The following is a 22,501-nucleotide window of genomic DNA, read 5'->3' as shown; positions in this document are numbered from 1 at the left end:
AAGCACTTTGTACCGAAACTTGACACGCCGCAAGTGCACGATTGTGTGAAGTAATAAAAGATTATCGAACCACAAGGACCAATGGATTAAGTACCAAATTCCGCTTTATTGATGTGTATCTAGAGAGATAAATAATTTGAAATTTTGTAAAAACAAATTAAATAAAACCACTTAAAGAAAAATAGCTTAATTGAAAATCACTTAAATTACAATGGAGACAAATTGGACTAAGGGTCACTTAATTTAATCACTTAATTTAATCACTCTGGCACATTTGTACAATCCGAGTCATTTCTATTATGAGAGTTTCTACACAATTTATAGAAAATAAATAAATATGGACAACACTTGCTTTCCCCAACATATTTCCCTATTGATGGCGAATAATTCGTTAGCTTTCACTCAACCGTATTATTCGTTAGGAATTCGTTACTTTTGCTCGGCTATAAAAATTGGAACTTTTCTCAAACTCATCTAAGCGCTTTCGCTGTATTGAACTTATTTGTTTAAAAACCTACGCTCTGATACCAATAGATATTCTTTAAGACTACAATCAATACCTGAGAACACTTTATTTTCGTACAAGGGTTGGAATGCATGAACTCAAGTATTAAAATAAATTCGGACAAAAGACTCTCATAATCGACTTCTGACAGATCATATCAATACTAATAATTAGTCTTAATTCCTGTAATTATTTAGAATTGTAAATCCCTATTCTTTAGGCTAAAGACCAGTGTATGTTTAGAGGAGAATCATGAGGAGATTTGATTACCTTGATTCATTCAAAAAATTAGGCTTTACAAATCTGTATTTATACTGACAGAAAGTAATAACAAATATATAATACTCCATTCACTTCTTTATCTTTTATATGGTATCAGTTGGAAACGATCCAGCCACCTCTCTATAATTCAGGACGCCGTTCCTAGCTTCCACCCCTGTTTCCCAATGGCCAGCGATAGCACCTTCACCATGATTAACCCTTATGAACCATCCAAACCCTTTACCTGTATCACTCTTAGCAGTGTTACCAAACTTATTCCCATAAATTATCTCAATTGGAAACTTCAAGTTGAAGCCTTCCTTGATGGTTATGATCTTCTCAAATATCCAGATGGATCCTTCCCCGCGCCGCCGGATTCAATCACCACCACTGCAACGCCTCCAGTGACTACCCCCAATCCTGCTTTTCAGACATGGCGTCGACAGGATCGCCTCATCTATGGTGCCCTTCACACCACTCTCTCTAACGAAGTTGCCTCCCTGGTGTCTCAGACAAAGACCTCGCATGATCTTTGGATTCTTCTCAAGAACACCCATGCCAAAGCATCTCGCAGCCACCTCAAGCAACTAAAGGAGCGTCTCCCTACAGCTTCCAAAGGTACCCAATCCATAACAACCTATATGCATTCTCTGAAGCAAACAGCAGATCTTCTTACATCACTTGGATCTCCTGTCTCCGTAGAAGACATGACTGATTATGTCTTGCGAGGTCTCGACGACGGTTACAAAGAGGTCATCGACGGCGTGAATGCAAGGGACAACCCAATCACCTTTGATGACCTTCTTGAAAAACTTCTTATTCAAGAGCTATCCATTGTTGCTGCTCAGAGCCAGACCTCCGCTCCACTAACAGCGTTACATGCTCAGGCACGACCCAACTTCAACAACAGGACTCGATCTGGGCAATTCTTTCCACAACCCAATCAACGCCTTGGCAATCGCAAACCCTTTCTAGGCCGCTGTCAGTGGTGTAATGTCAAAGGACATGTTCTTGCTCAGTGCCACACCTTCAGGTAGCAACATCTCGGTGTCCCGCCACCACCTCGGGATTCTTCTTCAGCTCACACTAGACAAGCTCATGTCAATGCTGCAGCTGTTGGCCCATCTCAGACTGGTTTTCTAGTTGACAGTGGAGCAACACACCACGTCACCAATGACCTTGCAAATCTGGCACTACATCATTCGTACACTGGTCCTGACTCGCTGTTTATGGGTAACAGTTCAGGTTTAAACATCTCTCACTCTGGAACACTTCTACTTAATGACTTATCCCTGTCTAATGTTCTGTGTGTTCCTTCCATGAAACAAAAAGTCCTTTCTGTCTCTAAACTTACCCAACAAACTAACTCTGCTATTGTTTTCCTGCCCAATTCTTTTTATGTGAAGGATTTGCAGACGGGTCAAACAACCCATAAAGGCTCATGTGTGGATGGACTTTACCTTTGGCCTACCATCTCACCATCCGTTCACACTCTCCGCAAGGATTCCCCTGCATCATGGCACCATCGGCTTGGCCATCCTTCATCTTCCATTTTCAAATTTCTCCAGCAGCATTTTCTTTTGGGTTCAAATAAATTCCAGCAATCCGATTGTAACTCATGCCAAATTAGCAAAAGTCATAAACTTCCTTTTCATGAATCCACTCTTAAATCCTCTTATCCATTAGAAACAATTTTTTCGGATGTATGGACTTCTCCCATTTTATCAATTGATGGTCTTCGCTACTATTGCATATTTGTTGATCATTTTACTCGTTATATCTGGCTTTATCCAATGAAACACAAATCTGATGTGCAAACTATATTTCCCAAATTCAAATCACTTGTTGAACATTTCTACCACCACAAAATCAAAATCTTATACACAGATAATGGTGGTGAATATATTGGTCTTCGTCCTTTTCTAAGCACTCATGGTATAAGTCATCACACCACCTCACCTCATACTCCTGAACACAATGGTATCTCAGAACGCCGGAATCGGCACATTGCTGAAACCGGTCTGTCTCTTCTTCACCACTCAGGTATGCCCCTCACCTATTGGCCTCACGCCATGACCACCGCAGCGTACCTAATAAATCGTCTCCCAACACCAATTCTTGGGTATCAATCACCCTACTCCAAACTACTTAACATTAGCCCGGATTATCATAAGTTAAAATGTTTTGGATGTTTATGTTTTCCCTGGATTAAACCATATGCTAACCATAAACTTGCGCCAAAGTCTGTTATGTGTGTGTTTGTAGGTTACTCAGCTGATCAACATGCGTACTTGTGTCTTGATCCCTTAACAGGAAGGATTTACACTTCTCGCCATGTAAAGTTTGTTGAATCTGAATTTTCGTTCGGGTCTTTAGTCACTCGATCCAATCTAAGTACAAAGCATCAACCAGGCCCACTTCAACTATCCATTTTACCTCCTACAACCCAACCCATGGTGAGCACCACTCTAAACTCACAAGAAGATTTACCCACTGCCCCTTCTTATCCATCCATCACTCACTCTCCAGATATGGCTCAAACCTCAACCTCAAACGAAACCACCACCACCACCACTCAATGCCCCCTCCTACCCCACCATCCCAACCCATTGGCGGCGGGATCATCACCCGGTCTAAAAACAACATTGTCAAACCGGTCAAAAAGCTCAATCTCCATCTCCAACTTTCCGCTCCTATAGAACCCAACACCATCACTCAGGCTCTTTGTGATCCTGATTGGCGCTCCGCTATGCAAGCTGAGTTTGATGCCCTACACCACAACAACACCTGGGATCTTGTTAGTCAGTCCTCTACTCAAAATTTAGTTGGTTGTAAATGGGTTTTTCGCATCAAACGGAATCCGGATGGATCAATTGATCGCTACAAGGCTCGGTTAGTCGCCAAAGGGTTTCATCAACGCCCTGGTTGGGACTATACGGAAACGTTCAGCCCAGTAGTTAAACCGGTAACCATTCGTGTTGTCCTAACACTTGCCGTTCGCCAAGGATGGTCAATACGTCAGCTTGATGTCAATAATGCTTTTCTTAAAGGGACGCTCAACGATGAAGTCTTCATGATACAACCACCAGGTTTTGTCAACAAAAACTTCCCTGATCATGTATGTCGTCTTAAAAAGGCACTCTACGGGCTAAAACAAGCACCCCGTGCCTGGTATACGGAGCTTAGAGTATTCTTGCTCTCCCTCGGCTTCGTCAATTCGACAGCAGATGCATCTTTATTCATATACCACAAACAGGGAGTTACAATGTACTTAATGGTATATGTTGATGATATCATTATCACTGGGAGTTCCTCTGCGGCGCTGTCCAAAATAATTGCCACACTTGCTGCTCGTTTTTCACTGAAAGACCTTGGTTGTCTCAGCTATTTCTTGGGTGTTGAAGTAATTCCATCCGCTGCAGGTATGTTTCTTTCACAAAGGAAATATGTCACTGATCTGCTACACAAATCAGGCATGGCAAATACAAAACCACCATCCACTCCCCTGTCAGCGAATGCTCCATTACTCAAGGATTCAAGCCATCTCTTGCCTTCCCCAACTGAGTACATAACACTCGTTGGAAGTCTTCAATACTTGAGTCTTACACGCCCAGACATCGCCTTCAGCACCAACAAACTTGCACAGTTCATGCAAAACCCACGAACGACACATTGGTCTGCACTCAAAAGAGTGCTTAGATACTTGGCAGGCACTTGTGACAAAGGAGTCTTCATCTCCGCGACTACCCCGCTGACCTTTCATGCCTATTCGGATGCGGATTGGGCAGGTGACACGAATGATTATGTCTCAACCACTGGTTACTTGTTGTACCTTGGCAGCACACCCATCTCTTGGAGCTCTCGCACGTTCTGTTTCTCTATCTTCAACAGAGGCAGAGTATAAAGCCTTAGCTGACACAGCTAGTGAGCTACTTTGGGTATTTTCTTTGTTCACAGAACTTGGTTACACACCATCAACCAATCCGGTTATCTATTGTGACAATCTCGGAGCCACAAATCTAAGTGCTAATCCTGTCTTCCACTCTCGGATGAAACATATAGCCCTAGCCTACCATTTTGTCCGAGAAAATGTTCAAAATGGCAAATTTCGGGTGTCTTTCGTGTCTACAGATGATCAGCTTGCCGATATTTTAACAAAGCCTCTACTTCGTCCTCGGTTTGAGTCGTCACTGTCCAAGTTGCATATCTCTTCCAGATTATACAACTTGCGGGAGGATATCAATACTAATAATTAGTCTTAATTCCTGTAATTATTTAGAATTGTAAATCCCTATTCTTTAGGCTAAAGACCAGCTTATGGTTAGAGGAGAATCATGAGGAGATTTGATTACCTTAATTCATTCTAAAATTAGGCTTTACAAATCTGTATTTATACTGACAGAAAGTAATAACAAATATATAATATTCCATTCACTTCTTTATCTTTTATAGATCATACAAATAATCATGAAATAAGCCTCATGACCCCTAGTCCCTAATTGACTATCCACGCACGGTGAGGAAGAACACAATCAATTTTATATTCATAATTGAACTCATAACATACAATTGAAATATGTAAGCAATTGAATTGAAAAGGAATAAGAAAACCTTATTGATTAAGCTTTGATCTAGTGCTCCAGTGGAGACTTTGGTATAGAGAGAATACAAAATACATAGAAACTTCAAAAAATAAAACTTAGATCCTAAAACTCAAAACTAATTCTGAGTTTTATAAAAAGTCTAAATTGGGATCAATATCTCACTGATCAATAGTCATTACATCAGAAAATATCATATCTAAACATGTCAAATTCCAAAAACATGTAAAATCAGTCTAAAAAAGGAAACAGATCAAATGATGGCACGCCACTCTGCTACAACCCATAGCAACTGTTATGGGTGACCGTAGCAGGCCTCTACGTTTTGTGATGGAACTTCAAAATGAGGGCACCTCTAGGGTTTGGCTATTATGGCCTGTAGCAGCTGCTACGGGTGGCCATATCAGCCCTCTGGATTTTGTATGGAGATTTTTCGAATTTTAATGTTTTTCATGTGTATTGCCTGTTCGTGTTCCTCTTTCGCCTCATATGCTTATTAAAACATGAAAACAACAAAAATACACTAACAAAGCATAAAATACGATAAACAGAAACAAATCAGACTAAAAGCGGTAAAATACTAAGATAAAACAACTAGTAAAAACGATACGAAAATCACTTATTAAACTCCCCAAACTTAGACCGTTGCTTGTCCTCAAGTAACAAAGCTTGCTTATGCAAATTTTTGGATCAAACAATTCACTATATGAAAAAGCATATAAAAATGAAGCTACTGGTACTCATACATGAGTTTTCGTTTCGACCGACTAAAATCTAGTTCTCTCGGTAATCACTTGACACCGAAGGTATTCACAAGAACACTAACCGCAGTAAGACCACCGACCTAAGTCTTCCTTTCAAACACATTTTTAATTATGCTTTGTGCTCAAGTCACTTTCTCAATTTTTCCTTCCTTTTTCATTAGGACAATCAAATTAAGGCAATTGGGATTATTTTTGTCATCACATGCACAAGACCGGTCAAGAATTTTTGTTTAGACACCATTTTTATTTTATTTTACCGATGAAGTTACACACCTTTTTCTGCTTATTTGTCCATTTTGAGACGAAGTTTGGGGTTCAACCACCGTTAGGCTAAATAACCGAGTGATAGTTACCCAACTTAGAAGGTGTAGTTTCCTTTTACAGTCTTTTCATCATTTTGGTGCCAAAATTATTTATTTCCTAACCAATCATACACTCATGCGAGTCTAATTTATGTCGGACTGTCATTATAAACTAATTAAAGAGTATTTCTCAAAAGCCGAGTACTATGGCAGAAATCTACATGTTGGACTCACATCTTACTTCAGGGAACCTAGGGTGCTCGGGTGATACCTAAGTTGTCAAACTTTCCCAATGTCCATATTCTAAATCTTTCATCCCTCTTACTTTATATACTATTCCCGTTTCCTCATAACCAAAGCTTTTCAAGAGCTTTTTTTTTAAAGACCCTAATTCGGGAAAAGTTTTGAAAAAGTGGTCTTTTTGAAAAGAAAAATTACAAAAACGACTAAATAAGAAGAAAAAACATAAACATAAACACACAAGAAAGTAGAACAAAAAAATAGTAAATAAACAACAAAAAAAGACATAAGTGATAAAAAAAGTGTGGGTTTCCTCCCACTAAGAGCTTTGTTTAACGTCATTTTAGCTCAACGATTCACGAGTGCAAGCACTTATGGTGGTTCCTTCAATACCAAGCTCATACCTTGGTCTACTACATCGCTAGTGGTATAGTGTTTCAACTTATGCACATTCACAATAAACGTACTTGTAGGCTCACTCCACACTTCTAATGCTCCGTACGGTGTTACCCTCTTCACTACAAAGGGACCAGACCAACACGACCAGAGTTTTCCGAGAAAAAGTTTAAGTCTTGAGTTAAAAAACAATACTAGGTCTTCTTCGTTGAATTCTCGGTTTAAAAACCTCTTATAGTGTCATCTCTTAGTCCTCTCTTTGTACAACTTTGTGTTCCCATATGCATCATGCCGTATCTCTTCCAACTCACTTAATAGTAACTTTATCCTCCCTCTCGCTTCCTGGTAGTCTAAGTTGAGGGCCTTAATGACCCAATAAGATTTATGTTCTAATCAATAGGAAAATGACAGGATTTCCCATAAATCAGTCTGAAAGGGGTCATACCGATGAGAGTCTTATAAGGAGTCTGGTATGCCCAGAGTGCATCGTCGAGTTTAGAGGACTGGTCTTTCCTAGATAGGGAGATTGTTTTCTCTAGAATAGTTTTTATATCTCTATTAGAGACATCGGCTTGGCCCCTAGTTTGAGTATGATAGGGTGTAGCAATCCTATGTCGCACCACATACTTTTTAAGCTAAATCCATTAAAAGCTTGACCACTAGTTTGGGGATGATAGGATGTAGCATACTGTCGCATCCGCAAAAAAACAACTGGCGGGCTGAAACAAAAAACAACACAGAGCCGCCACTGCGCGTTATTTATCCCAAGATAGGGAAAGGAAACGCTCAGAGAAACCTGGAAAAAGCATGGTCTCGCGACCAAAGAGAAAGGGTAAGGGAGTCGGTTACGCAAGGGGAAGGTATTAGCACCCCTCACGTCCGTCGTACTCGACAGGATCCACGTTCTAAAGAAAGAAAAGGTTGCTAAAACATCACACACACACACACACCGAAGACAACACATGTGGGGTTAAGAGGAAGAGAGCTCGATAGGACGTCGCATCTTATGCCTACGTATCTCGTCTGGAACGAGAATCAGAGCTGCCGTAGTTCGGCTCACGCACGCCAAACAAGACACACACACCCACAGGCAAACCTGGAACCCGACAACCACTCGATGGAATTACGTCAGTTTCCGAACCAAACAAACACAATCAGGATACGTACAGCCAATCGCTGGGCTTACGTCCATATCCTGACACACAAGTAAATAACAAGTAAACACACACAAAAAGAAAAAAAAAGTGCCCGGAGAGACCTCGCACGGTCTCCTGCCTACATACCTCGTCAACGAGGATCAGGGCGATGTAGTTCCCCCCAAAGGGGGAGAAAGAACATGCAAACTAGTAGGGAGTCGGGAACTCGAGCCTACAAGTCATCAAGCAAGCCAGAAGAGACACTGAGACGTCAGAAGAAACGGCACACACAGACTAACAGGGAGTCGGGAACTCGAGCCTGATAGCTGCCAAACAAAACACACGCAAAAAAGAAAAGGGTGCCCGGAGAGACCTCGCGCGGTCTCCTGCCTACATACCTCGTCTGGAACGAGGATCAGGGCGATGTAGTTCCCCCCAAAGGGAAAGAAAATCTAGCCAGAAACCAAGGGAAGACACACTACCAGGGAGCTGGACTCGAGCCTAGTGTTGTCATGCATCATTGCCCTATGTTACGGTTTCTACCTACTTGCACAACTGCAAGCTAATCCTATCCAGGAAGAAAGCAAGCATACAAGCATACAAGCAAACAGCATTTCAAATATTCACAAAGCACACACTATAACCAGTCAAGTGAGGCTCAAACAATGGGTTTGACTGCCGAAGCAAGTCATCTGTACATGGGTAGTATTCGCTCTTAACCTTGCCATTGCGAGGCTAAGGTGAAGCAGATGAAAGGTGAGTGAAGATTAGACTTCACAGCTCTTATCCCTGACCAGGGAGAGCTTCAGACAAAGGAGCGTGGGTCCAGAATGGAAGGACCCTTCTACGCTCAAGACTCTGACTCGATTGTGCAACAACACAAGATCTTGGGTTTGTGTCCCAATGCGTCAACACACAGCCGTGTGAGCAGGGGACGACTCAACAGAATAGTGGGGGATAGATTGCATATCCCTTTGATCCACCAATTGCCTCATAGAGGTCTTTACCTGCTTGGCACAAATGTAAACAACCACAAACATCGCCTCTTAAGGAGGACTTCAGACAGTTGCCTGGCCAAGTAACAGGCCAGGTCTTCCAGACTACATGGAGAATAGAAGTCCTACCTCAAGTGGTTTAAAAACCAAGCAGCAGCAAACAAGTTCTTAAAGAACTGTAAGCGACTAAATGTACCTGAAATCAATCAAGTATCATCAGTACTCAGACAAACCAACAATAAACAGCAAATGTTAATCAGTTAAACTGCACAGGCAACACAAGTTAATGCACACAAGTGCAAGCTATAAGCCCAAGCTCAAGCATCACAACCTACAAAACAAAGTCAAGTTAGTTTATAAACATCAACCAAACTCAATTCAAATTGCCTTGAAGCAATCTCCTTAAGCATTGTGCATTTCATCCTGAAAATCCAAACCAAATGTGAGAAACTAGACCACTAGGCCAAGCCTAGGGTCCAAAGGTGATAAAAAAATTCTAAACAGCAAGTAAAACCAATCCAAAATCAACTTAAAACAATTCAAAAGCAAATGCAATTGGTCCCATGCTCCTATCATTCACCAATATCATTTCATGCACAATTTAACATCAAACATGCAATTTGCAACTCCAAATGACCAAACAGAACTATCTCAATCAAATCCATATCAAAACAATTCAATTAATTCCACAAAAATTCACACCTAAACAGGACCCATTCAATGTATAGCATGTCAATTTTCAGCTCAATTGGACAAATGAAAGTAGGTCAATGAAAATCAAAAAGTCCAGACACATTTATACAAGCCAATTCAAGGCATCAACACAAGCATCAAATTCCAAAAATCATAAAACAGTGACAACATATTAGAAATGAATGGGATCAAAACCATAATGTCCTACAATGTCTCTAGAATGCTCATGTCAAATTTCATCTTCATCCAATACCATATGAGAATTTCACAAGCAAAATGCAAACATGTGTCACACAATGTTGCAAAATGAACCAACAGTGAAGAAAATTACCAATCAATTAGAAAATGACATCAAAAATTCCAGAAAAAATCACATGTTATCTTGACATATCAATGATTATTCATGCAAAAAATTGAAGCAATCAAACAATCCTAGGCCATGCAAATAAAATCAGAAAGTTGACCTAGCTAGGTGTGACACAAATTGTCACACCTCTTTTCAGAAAATCATATCTCCATCACCAAGTATCCAAAAATCTCAAACTCTACATGGAAATCACTATCAATGAGTCCAGAACAAGCACAAAAATTTTCATTCATTTCTTTACAAGTATGAGCATTTCATGTAAGTTTTAGCAAAATGTATACAAATGTGACATATTCCACAAACCCTAGGCATTTTAATTTTCTACACATGCAAAAAATCCACAAAAATAACCATAAAATTCTACACATTCTCATGAGCATGGCACAAAACATTTCACCAAAATTGGACAAGAAACGAGTGAGATATGATTTTCCTAAGATCATGTAACAAAAATGAAATCAACATGAAAAAAGAAAATGAAATAATACATTAATTAAATAGGCAGTGGCACGCTTGTAATTCTTAAAGCCCTGGCCAAAACGACGCCACTTTGATTAGTGGCAGGGAAATGTTCTGATTGGCTGTTCTTGGTGGGAAACAAAAATTCAAACGAAACAAGGCAAGTGGACGGATCAAACACAGCTTTGGCTCACGTTCTTCACAAACAAATTCCAGAAAATTCCCAGAAATGAAGAACAACGAATTCTCACCAAAATTCACAAATGGATAACCAAACGAACCGTCCTTCCATGAGGATCACGAATATGTGACTAATTTAACCTAATTCTAACTGTATCATCGGGATCGATCAAAAACCTAAATGACATCCAAACTAAAAATCACAATATCTTCCTCTACAATTAACCAAATCAAACACTACGAATTGCACGATGTTCTACATGATGAGATCTACCTAAACCATATCAAGATTTACACAACGGTGAGTTTCGAATTCTAACCTTGTTGTGATGGCAGAAGTTGTTCTTGAGGTGTTTGACTCCAATGATCCAAAACAGATGAAGGAGTAGCTTTAGGAAGATGATTGGAACTCGTAGCTAAGCTCAAAGTTGATCCAAGTGAAAGAAATCTTCAAATGCCATTGATGCACATACTTTGGACAGCTGCGATTTGGAAGCTTTTGGCAATGGAGAAGTCAAAACAGATGGAGATCTTGATCCAAGGAAGGTGAAGCAACAAGAATTTCGTGAAATGATGAAGAATTGATGAAGTTTCAATGAATTTGGTTGATGAAGGTTCTTGATGAATTTTCACTTTTGGAGGGAAAAATAGTTACAAGCTTTTGTGAATTGTGATTCTGATCCAAATTCAGTTACACTTAGGCTCTTATACTTCCACTTAATCACTTTGTTAATCACCAATTAACCAAAAATGAAATAATTAGCATAATGTGTAATTTTCAATGCAAGGGCAAAAATGCCATTTCACAATAGGCCATTGACAGCTCATATGACAGCTCACACATCTTCCAAATATCATTTGTGATGTGTTGGCTTTGGTTCCATGTTGATTGGCTTTGTAATTCTCATTTTCCATATGCTATGCCAAAAAATGCATTTTCAAGTGAAGTTTCAAAATGGCCTAGCCAAATATTGGACCTTGAACACTTATGACAATTCAAACCATCTCTAATTGGCATATGTGAGGTGTTGCAAAAACTCCCATTCCAAAATTCCCATTATTTCTCAAGTTGGACCATTTTGCCCTTGGACTTTTAATTGTGCACTTGAAAATTGACCTTTTGCATTGACCTTTTTGATGAATTCCAATTATGCACCATGAAAGTACATCTTAAATGGAGTTTTCACATAAAAAGATCACTCAATTTGGACACTCCATGTGAAAGTTATGCCACTTTGATTATGGGTCATTTTTGAAATTGAATGGACCATAACTTGCCAACCATACATGGGATTTTCAAGTTCTTGGACTTTTTGGAAAGGTTAGAACAAGATCTACAACTTTCATGTTGAACAAATTTTCATTTGAAGCTTTCTTGGACATGTAATTTTGAGGTCAAAAACTTTCCATTTTTGGAAACTTCCATTACAAGTCACTTTCTATTTTTGGCAATTTTTGTCCTGACTTGATTTTCTTCATTCTTGAGCTTTGAAATGTCAAATAACACTTGTTTTAACATGAATGAAGTATATCCAACTCATTTCCACCTCCAAATCCATTAAAATCAAGCGCAGTTGACCACAATTGACTTTTCAACTGATAGATGAATCTGGCAATGCATTGATCAATCTGAGCCCCAATTCTCTGATGAAATGGCCCAAGGGTGAAAACCTAGCCTCTATAAGCTCAATAAAATCATGGAATGATCCTCATATCCATCATAGACCCCATCTCCTTGCCATGCCCTGATTGGCCCAATGCAACTGATTAGGGTTGACCAGTGGTCAAAATCCTAATCTCAAGGACTATGCTCCAATACTTGATGATGACAAACCATGATGATGATGATGAATCATTTCAATCAAGATGAAGACCAATCTCCTTGAGAATCACAAAACCCTAATTTGGACCTCCACATCCTCAGATGATTAATGACCAGTCCAATGAAACCCTAGCATGCACATGACCTCTTCATCTCCTGATCAAGACTTGTGAGGATGACTTGCACAATGTAACCACATGATATGCAATGCAATGTCTAATGACCTAAAAAATGATATGCAATATGTTAAGCTAGTCCCAAGAGAGGAGGGTAAATTTTGAGGTGTTACAGCTGCCCCTATTCAATCCACTGTGAACCTGTCGATATGAACAGCCTCGGCTTTCAGATGATCAGGATGAAGAGTGATTGAATACCAAGAACAGACGAACAATTTGCACTATGATGGGAAATAATTAACAACGCCTGTCAGAATCGGCGAAGAAACAATCTCTGAAGAATCCGTTTGGTACGGAAGAAAAGTCGGCCTGAATACCGAAATGGAACTGTCGACCTGGATACCAAAATAAATGGTAACACAGGGATAACCATGGCCTGATCACCACATCCGCTGGGAATTATCATTTCTTTTCCTTTTCTTATTTTCTTGAACCCCGGAACTTTCCTTTTCTTGGTCTGAAAACCACTTCGGTCTGAATACCGCCTCGGTCTGAACACCGGCAAATTGGCCTGAATGCCACAAGTACATCGAACTGATCGTCGGAAACTTCTTTGATCTGACAATCGGAAACTTGGCCTGAACGCCACATCGGTCTGAATACCGCCTCGGTCTGAACACCGGCAAACTGGCCTGAACGCCACTTCGGTCTGAATACCGCCTCGGTCTGAACACCGGAAAAAAGTACTTCGACCTGATCGTCGGAAACTTCTTCGATCTGAAAATCGGAAACTTGGCCTGAACGCCACATCGGTCTGAATACCGCCTCGGTCTGAACACCGGCAAACTGGCCTGAACGCCACATCGGTCTGCTTACCGCCTCGGTCTGAATACCGGAAAAATGGCCTGAATGCCACAAGTACATCGACCTGATCGTCGGAAACTTCTTCGATCTGACAATCGGAAACTTGGCCTGAACGCCACATCGGTCTGAATACCGCCTCGGTTTGAACACCGGCAAACTGGCCTGGATACCATAAGTGCATCGACCTGATCGTCGGAAACTTCTTCGATCTGAAAATCGGCAACTTGGCCTGAACGCCACATCGGTCTGCTTACCGCCTCGGTCTGAATACCGGAAAAATTGATTATCGTTCCCGTCTCCGCTCGACAGAAACTTTGATGCAACTGATTACAATGCCAAACTCGTCAGAATAACACCTTCATCTTCTGGCAAAACCGCCTCTCAAACAGTAACCACGGTCTGAGACTAGCTGATGCTTGCAATGATGCATGATTGATTTTTCTGCGTAATGCTCCATAGTTATGGAAATGCTACGCGACTTACTATTTTTCCTATGCAATATGTTATGCTATTTTTCATGATGAATGCATAAAAAGCATCCCCCTCAAGGGACTCTTCTGGGGAATACGAGACACTCTGCTGAGGAACTCGTCACTGCTCCGATTCCACCCTGCTGGGGAATAGCACTGCTGCCGGGAAAATGCAACCCTTGCTGGGGAAAAAACCTCCTTTGCACCCGATCCGCTTGAGGATATGCTGGGGAAGAAGAACCACCATTGCACTCTGTGGAGATACAACAGTCTTTGACCTGCCGGGGATATACATCCCAACTCTGCTTTAGAAACCCTCACAGATACTCCCACTGGGGGAAATGAGAAAAGTTGGTACAACACCCATCGACGCGTCGAACCATGGTATCCACCTCCCAATCTCGTATCAGCTTTCCACTTTTGAGAACCCCCAGACTCCTCTGGACCTTTTCTGCTCCATCATCTTGTATTCCAAATCGCTCCGCGCTCGACGAGAAACGTACTCCTGGGATTTATACAGAAATTTCAATTTTCCGACTTTGAAGAGTCTTCTTGATTAATTTCAAAGGTCGTCGGACGTCCCTCGTCGTCTCTTCCTACCGTTCGCCCGTCCCTGGTCGGACTCTGCGGGGAATTACATACTTTCCAGTCTTTCGACTTTGAAGAGTCTTCTTGATTACCATCAAGGATCGTCGTACGTCTCAACGTCTTCGTCATCCCTTCATACATTCGTCCCTGATCGGACTTCCATGGGGATTGTAACACCCTTCTAAAATACCCCGAGTATATAATTAAAATAACACATATCAATCAGAGTAAATATGCAATCAAGGGTGTCACACAACATTTCACACCATAATAACTGTCATGCTCTTTCATTAACTCAAAACATAAAACATTTGCACAATACGCAGCGGATAGAGATCAAATCGATCATTCAAAACATGCAACATACTACATGTAAACTGGTTCAACAATCATCAACAACAATATTAAAATTGTTCCCTCCCGATGTTACATCTATCAGAGCATGACCCACTTAGGAGACTACACTAGACTCCAAGCATTAGCTTCCACTCAACTCATTTATTCGTTACCTGAAAAATAGTTGTAAGGGTGAGTTCCTCAATCGATATAATAAGCATTATAAATCATCATGTAATGCTAAGTAAATTCACACATTTCATCACTCTAATCGTAACATACATCCAGTAACGGCACATCAACTCAACATCATACTTAATATCAACACACTTCCACCCCTCAATTAAATTAAATATCCATACAACAAGCCAACAAAATGCAACTCTAATGAGACTCGACTCGTCATGCATGTGGTACCATTCGGAGTAAAACTCCCAACTTAAAATCATTGCCAGTTTATTGGGCATCAAGGCATAAGCCTTCAACTTTCAACTTAAAATTTGCCAATCCAGGCCAACGTGGTGTGAGCAAAGCTCCGACTTAATGCATATGAATGTACATGGCATACACGACTTTAAACTGTCGACAACATAATAATAATAGCAATACAACAATGTTTTCAACAACATCAACTTATAATCAACTTTGGCTCACCAAGCCTACAACTCGGTATTTTCAACAACTTTCCGTACACGGAACAACTCAGCAACATACTTGTATCAACACTTCATAACATAAATCCAACAAAATTACTCATCACAATTAACTATAATAGGCCAATCACCAATTAGGTTCACAACATTAAAATATCAATTTTTTCTAATTTCCAACAGTGTTAACCGGTTAACGCCCTGGGTTAACCGGTTAACGCAGGACAAAACACACTTTCTGGCAAAACGCAACAGTGTTAACCGGTTAACGCCCTGGGTTAACCGGTTAACGCAGGACAAAACACACTTTCTGGCAAAACGCAACAGTGTTAACCGGTTAACGCCCTGGGTTAACCGGTTAACGCAGGAAAAACAACACCTTTTCACAAAATATAACAGTGTTAACCGGTTAACGCCCTGGGTTAACCGGTTAACGCAGGCAAAACAGCAGTTCCTGCGCTAACACAAGGCAGAATGCAGAGTTCTCCGCATTTTCCGCCGTTGGAGGACTTCCGGACCTCCGATTCGACTTCCGTAAAAAAGCTACATTATCGGAAAATCACGACACATACAATTATCGATTCAATTTCAGTTTTCATACAACTTATTCATCACAATTTTCTCAGCATTCTAAATCCCAATTAGGGTCAATTCAACGGTTTATCACTACCCATTACATGCTATCCCATAATACCCATTAAACGACGATAAACCCCCCTTACCTGAGATAATCCGGCAATCTCTAAGCTTCAAGCTTTTCCGTTCTTCAACCTTTGCTCTCTAGCTCTTCCTCTTTGCCCTTTCTCCACTTTCCACTTTTCAGCCGCTTCTCTGTTTCACGTGAAAACTCTTTACCAAAAAATCAAAACCCTTTTCTCTTATTCCAACTTATATATTTTCCACTAATTATTATTCCAAATAATAATAATAATAATAATAATCCAATAATTCAATTTATTTAATTAAATTAATAAATATATTATTAACTTAATTTAAATAATTCTCTTATTTTATTCGGGGTGTTACAACTCTCCCCCACTAAAAGAGTTTTCGTCCTCGAAAACATACCTCAAGCAAATAACTCTGGATAAGACTCTTTCATCTGACTCTCCAGTTCCCAAGTCACATTGCCACCTGCTGGTCCTCCCCAAGCTACTTTCACTAAGGCAATCTCTTTACCCCGCAACTGCTTCAACTCTCGATCCTCAATCCTCATAGGCGATATTTCAACAGTCAGGTTATCTCTCACCTGTACATCATCTACTTGGATCACATGCGACGGATCATGAATGTACCTCCTCAACTGAGACACATGAAAAACCTCATGCAAATTCGCAAGTGACGGCGGTAAAGCGATACGATAGGTTACTTCTCCTATCCTCTCCAAAATCTGATAAGGACCAATAAATCGAGGTGTCAACTTATTTGACTTCAAAGCTCGACCAACCCCAATTATCGGAGTAACACGAAGAAACACGTGATCTCCCTCTCGAAACTCAAGTGATTTCCTCCTCTTGTCATGATAACTCTTCTGACGACTCTGAGCAATCCTCATCTTCTCCTGAATCATCTTAATCTTGTCCGTAGTTTGTTGAACAATCTCCGGTCCAACCACAACACTCTCACCGGACTCATACCAACATAACAGTGTCCGACATCTCCTACCATACAAAGCTTCAAACGGCGCCATACCAATGCTCGAATGAAAACTATTGTTGTAGGTAAACTCAATCAAAGGTAAATAACAATCCCAAACACCTCCCTTTTCCAAAACGCAAGCTCTCAAAAGATCCTCTAATGACTGAATCGTCCTCTCAGTCTGACCATCAGTCTGCGGGTGATATGCAGAGCTCAATCTCAGTTTAGTTCCCAAAGCCTTCTGCAAACCTTCCCAGAATTTCGATGTAAATCTAGGATCTCTGTCCGAAACAATACTCGACGGAATACCATGCAAACTTACAATTTTCTCAATATACAACTCAGCTAATTTCTCTAACGGATAGTCCATTCTGATCGGAATGAAATGAGCCGACTTTGTCAATCTGTCAACAATCACCCAAATAGCTTCAAAATTCTTAATTGTCCTCGGTAAACCAGAAACAAAATCCATACTGATACTATCCCACTTCCACTCTGGAATAGCCAACGGTTGCATTAGCCCAGACGGCTTCTGATGCTCAATCTTTGACTTCTGACAAGTCAAACAGGAATAAACAAAACTCGCAATTTCTCTTTTCATTCCCGGCCACCAAAATAACTTTTTCAAATCGTGATACATCTTCGTAGCTCCAGGATGAATACTCAACCCACTACGATGTCCTTCTTCAAGAATACTCTTCTTAAGTTTGGCAACATCCGGAATACACACCCGCTTACCAAATTTCAGAACACCATTCTCATCAACTCTGAATTCGCCACCTTGACCTTGATTCACTAGAGTCAACTTATCAACCAAAAGCACATCGGATTTCTGACCCTCTCTGATCTCATCCAGAATACCACTTGTTAACTTCAACATCCCCAATTTAACACTGTTGTGAGTACTCTCACACACCAAACTCAAGTCTCTAAACTGCTCAATTAAATCCAATTCCTTAACCATTAACATAGACATATGCAATGATTTCCGACTCAATGCATCTGCCACTACGTTTGCTTTACCCGGATGGTAATTCAAACCAAAGTCATAATCCTTCAGAAACTCTAACCATCTTCTCTGTCTCATATTCAGCTCTTTCTGATCAAACAAATACTTTAAACTTTTATGGTCACTGAAAACTTCAAATCTTGACCCGTACAAGTAATGCCTCCATAACTTCAGAACAAACACCACAGCCGCCAACTCTAAATCGTGCGTCGGGTAGTTCCTCTCATGGACCCTCAGTTGTCTTGAAGCATAAGCTATAACCTGCTTATTCTGCATCAACACGCCACCCAAACCCAACAATGAAGCATCACAGTAAACTTCAAATGATTCCGACGAACTTGGTAATATCAGAATAGGAGCAGTAGTTAACCTTCTCTTTAACTCTTGGAAACCTCCTTCACATTTTGAGTCCCAAACAAACGCTTGCCCCTTCCTAGTCAACATCGTCAATGGTAACGCCAACTTAGAAAATCCCTCAATGAACTTCCTATAATAACCAGCCAAACCAAGGAAACTTCGAATCTCAGCAACAGACTTCGGAGCTTCCCACTTAGATACCGCTTCTATCTTAGAAGGATCAACAGCAACACCACCTCTTGAAATCACATGACCCAGAAAACTTACCTCTCCTAACCAAAATTCACACTTGGACAATTTAGCAAATAACTTCTTTTCTCGTAGAACTCCCAAAACCACTCTCAAATGTTCAGCATGCTCTTCTTCAGATTTTGAATACACCAAAATATCATCAATAAACACCACAACAAACTTGTCTAGGTACGGATGGAAAATCCTATTCATATACTCCATAAATACTCCAGGCGCATTAGTCACACCAAAAGGCATTACAGAATACTCATAATGTCCATACCTTGTTCTGAAAGCAGTCTTCTGAATATCCTCGGTTTTCACACGGATCTGATGATACCCAGATCTCAAATCTATTTTGCTGAACACACTTGCACCAACCAACTGATCCATCAAATCATCAATCCTCGGCAAAGGATACCGATTCTTGATCGTCACTTTATTCAGTTGCCTGTAGTCCACACACAACCTCATAATACCTTCTTTCTTCTTAACCAATAGCACTGGTGCACCCCACGGTGACACACTCGGACGAATAAATTTCTTATCCAACAGATCTTCCAACTGACTCTTCAATTCAGTTAACTCAACAGCAGACATACGGTACGGAGCCATCGATATCGGCCTAGTACCAGGTACCAAATCAATCGAGAACTCCACTTCGCGCTCTGGCGGTAATTCATTCACCTCTTCCGGAAATACATCAGGAAAATCACACACCACGGCTAGATCGCCAATCACCAGTTTATCTTTAGCCTCCAAAGTCGCTAACAGCATAAACAACTCTGCCCCATCAGCTACTTCCTCATTCACTTGCCTTGCTGATAGAAACAAACTCTTTCCCTCCTCAATCTCAGGAAAGACCACCGTCTTATCAAAACAGTTGATAGAAACTCGGTTAAACACCAACCAGTTCATACCCAGAATAACATCAATCTGCACTAGTGGAAGACACACTAGGTCCATCCCAAAGTCTCTACCAAAAATACTCAAAGGACAATTTAAACAAACCGAAGTAGTAGTCACTGAACCCTTCGCAGGAGTATCAATTACCATACTACCAAACATCTCAGATATCTCTAACTTAAGTTTCACAGCACAATCCAAAGATATAAAGGAATGAGTCGCACCTGTGTCAATAATAGCTACAAGAGGAAAGCCATTAATATAACACGTACCTCGGATAAGTCTGTCCTCACTGGAGGTTTGAGTTCCGGTCAATGCGAACACCTTCCCCGTCTGAGATTTCTTTGGCTTCTAACACTGACTTCCAATATGCCCTTCTTCGCCACAATTAAAACAAATCATTTCCTTGTGCTTGCAATCAGCTATTGCATGACCAGTCTTACGACAACGAAAACATCTCTTTACTTCAGCAGTGCATACATTACTCTTATGACCAGCCTGACCACATTTGAAGCAAACTATACCAGCAGGAGCACCTCCCCTACTGGTCCTCTGAGCCGGAGCAGCTCCTTGTTTCCCTCTTCCCACTGGAGCATCATACGGCTTTCCACGGTTTTGATGTTGCTTGCCCCTGCGGTCACTGACAATCTTGAAATGAGCATTATTGTCTTCTTCAAATATCCTGCAGCTATCAACCAATTCAGTAAAAATGCGTATCTTCTGATACCCAACAACCTTCTTAATTTCAGAGCGCAGTCCATTTTCAAACTTGATGCACTTTGAAAATTCAGCATCAGCACCAGTGTAATGAGGATAAAATTTGGACAGCTCCACAAATTTCGCAGCATAATCAGTGACAGACATGTTTCCTTGCTTCAGCTCAAGGAACTCAATTTCCTTCTTACCACGGACATCTTCCGGGTAATACTTTCTCATGAATTCCCTACGGAATACATCCCAAGTAATGACTTCACCTGCCACGGTCAACCTCTCGTGAGTCTCTAGCCACCAGTCATCAGCTTCGACTGCTAGCATGTGAGTACCATACCGAACCTTCTGAGCTGGAGTGCAATCCATAACACGGAAGATTCTCTCGATCTCTTTCAACCATCCCAAGGCTGCATCTGGATCATGCTTCCCTTTAAACACCGGCGGATTCTCTCTCTGAAAAGTCGCCAAGCTACGTGATCCAGCATCACCACCAGCATTTGGCAAGTTCTGCACAGCTTGTGCCATCGCTTGCATTGCGGCAGCCATTGCAGCGTCATTCCTTCCAGCCATTTCAACTTATCAATACAACACAACTTAAAAGTTAGATTAGTAACAATACACAATTGTTAGACAGTAAGGACACGACAACTGGCCGGACAGACCAACCAGGCTCTGATACCACTAATGTAACACCCTTCTAAAATACCCCGAGTATATAATTAAAATAACACATATCAATCAGAGTAAATATGCAATCAAGGGTGTCACACAACATTTCACACCATAATAACTGTCATGCTCTTTCATTAACTCAAAACATAAAACATTTGCACAATACACAGCGGATAGAGATCAAATCGATCATTCAAAACATGCAACATACTACATGTAAACTGGTTCAACAATCATCAACAACAATATTAAAATTGTTCCCTCCCGATGTTACATCTATCAGAGCATGACCCACTTAGGAGACTACACTAGACTCCAAGCATTAGCTTCCACTCAACTCATTTATTCGTTACCTGAAAAATAGTTGTAAGGGTGAGTTCCTCAATCGATATAATAAGCATTATAAATCATCATGTAATGCTAAGTAAATTCACACATTTCATCACCCTAATCGTAACATACATCCAGTAACGGCACATCAACTCAACATCATACTTAATATCAACACACTTCCACCCCTCAATTAAATTAAATATCCATACAACAAGCCAACAAAATGCAACTCTAATGAGACTCGACTCGTCATGCATGTGGTACCATTCGGAGTAAAACTCCCAACTTAAAATCATTGCCAGTTTATTGGGCATCAAGGCATAAGCCTTCAACTTTCAACTTAAAATTTGCCAATCCAGGCCAACGTGGTGTGAGCAAAGCTCCGACTTAATGCATATGAATGTACATGGCATACACGACTTTAAACTGTCGACAACATAATAATAATAGCAATACAACAATGTTTTCAACAACATCAACTTATAATCAACTTTGGCTCACCAAGCCTACAACTCGGTATTTTCAACAACTTTCCGTACACGGAACAACTCAGCAACATACTTGTATCAACACTTCATAACATAAATCCAACAAAATTACTCATCACAATTAACTATAATAGGCCAATCACCAATTAGGTTCACAACATTAAAATATCAATTTTTTCTAATTTCCAACAGTGTTAACCGGTTAACGCCCTGGGTTAACCGGTTAACGCAGGACAAAACACACTTTCTGGCAAAACGCAACAGTGTTAACCGGTTAACGCCCTGGGTTAACCGGTTAACGCAGGAAAAACAGCACCTTTTCACAAAATATAACAGTGTTAACCGGTTAACGCCCTGGGTTAACCGGTTAACGCAGGCAAAACAGCAGTTCCTGCGCTAACACAAGGCAGA

This window comes from Lathyrus oleraceus, chromosome 1 (assembly GCF_024323335.1).
Source record: "Lathyrus oleraceus cultivar Zhongwan6 chromosome 1, CAAS_Psat_ZW6_1.0, whole genome shotgun sequence".
NCBI lineage: Eukaryota > Viridiplantae > Streptophyta > Magnoliopsida > Fabales > Fabaceae > Lathyrus > Lathyrus oleraceus.
Note: the sequence above shows the minus strand (reverse complement) of the source record.